The sequence below is a fragment of the Elephantulus edwardii genome, unplaced genomic scaffold, assembly GCF_000299155.1.
Source record: "Elephantulus edwardii isolate Elephantulus edwardi_28Jun2011 unplaced genomic scaffold, EleEdw1.0 scaffold00188, whole genome shotgun sequence".
In the NCBI taxonomy this organism is placed as follows: domain Eukaryota; kingdom Metazoa; phylum Chordata; class Mammalia; order Macroscelidea; family Macroscelididae; genus Elephantulus; species Elephantulus edwardii.
The window spans coordinates 4160801-4162830 of NW_006399938.1; positions in this window are offsets into that span (position 1 = coordinate 4160801).

Here is a 2030-nt window from a genome sequence, read left to right on the forward strand (position 1 = left end):
GAAGAAATGTTCAAAATTCCTTGCTCTAAGAAAGATGATCTTTACCATTCTTCATGGGAGATATTCTTGATATCTTCCCACAGCTGATTTGGTCTTCGTTCATTGGTGTTAAAGGCCTCAAACCTGTTACAGAAATGGTTTTGGAATTTGAGTGGTATAGACTTCAGATTTGGTAAAATTTGGATTTGGTTTCTTGTCTTCTACTTCAACTTGAACTTGCATATGAGTAATTGGTAGTCTGTTCCACAATCAGCACCTGGCCTGGTTTTCACAGCTGATACTGAGCTTCTCCAGTGATTCTTTCCAATGATGTAATAGATTTGACTCCTATGCATACCACCAGGTGAAATTCATGTGTATAGCCTGCCTTTGTGTTTCTTATAAAAGTAATTGGTGGCCAGAAGCTGCACTGCAATCCCAGAGGTGCGCAGTTCAAATCCACCAGACGCTCTGCTGGAGAAGGAAGGGACAATTTCCTCCTGTACCAGTCAGATCGGATTTGATGGTACACACACACACACACACACACACACACACACACACACACACACAAATAAATAAATTGCAATAAATAAATCACTGAATGTGCAGAACTCTATCATTCTATCTCTGGCCTCATTTCTGTCACCAAGTCCGTGATTTTCAACTACTGATCCTTCTTTCCTGTTTCCAACTTTTGCATTCCAATCTTATATTGGTCTCTCCTTGTGTGGAACAAAACAAGAGTAAAGGAATATCAAAAGTATATAGAAAAACTTATCCCAATACACCAATGAACTATGTGAACCTCAACCTCATGGTCTGGAGGAAAGAAATTGATGATGTCTAGCTACCAATGCTCTGGTAACAGTTATCATAATAGAAGATTCTGGAAAGATTATGAAGAAAATGCAAAATAAAACTAAAAATAAATGGCCAACTTTCTGTTGTTATAAAAACTGATGCAACCTTTAAGACTATGATTATTACTCAGCTTAGTCAAACAATGGACATATGTAGAAGGTGAACAATAACATCAAATAGGCACTCACTTCATAGGAGAAACAGCCATAGAAGATGAAAAAGGGAGCATTTTTCAAGGGATAAAGCTCATTAGTCAAGAAAGGAGAGGATAGAAAGATGAATGAAAATTAAAATCTCAGGAAGATTATAGGAAGTGCTATGTTACAACGTGGGGGTTTTAGTGTTACAAACCAAATCATATATTTAATGTTGAATGAAAAAGCAATTTAATTTGTAAACTTTCACACAAATAACAATAAACATTTTTAAAAAATACTTTATGATGATAAATATTAAATTTATGTCCCTTTTTAAAATTTATCTTTTGAAGTTCAAGTTCATAGATTAAGTTACATATTCCATCTCTATTATATCTCAACAATTATCAAGTCTTCAAATACCATTGATAAAGGTATTATTCTCAAGTTTATCCAAGATTGCACTTCTCTTCTGTACTATGCTGTTGAGTACTGTTGAGTTGAAACTAACCCATAGTTGATCCTCTAGTGAGTTGTCAGAGACAGTAAATCAGTAAATTAGAGAAGCTTGTCCATTCTTCTCCCGCAGAACATCTGATAGATTCAAACTGCATGTCTTGGAGATTGCAGGGAAGTTTCTTACAACTAGGCCACAAGGGCTCCCTGCATTATGTTGTTGTTGTTATGTGTTGTTGAGTCATTTGTGACTCATAGTGACCCTATGTACAACAGCCCTAAACCCTGTTCTATCCCTTGCCAATTTCACTGTCTCCAACATACCTATCCCCATTACCCTAGTGATGGAATACATCCATCTCATCGAGGGTCATCCTCTCCTGTCCCGTCCCCCCACCCTCCGAAGCATGATGTTCCTCTCCAAGGACTGGTCTTTCCTTGCAACTTGTCCAAAGTATGTCATATGGAGTTTCAGAATCCTTGCCTCCAAAGAACAGCCTCGCTTCACCCTCTCTAGGAAGAACTTGTTTGTTCTCTTAGCAGTCTATGGTATATTCAATAGTCTTCTCCAGCACCAAAGCTCAAGTCATCAAT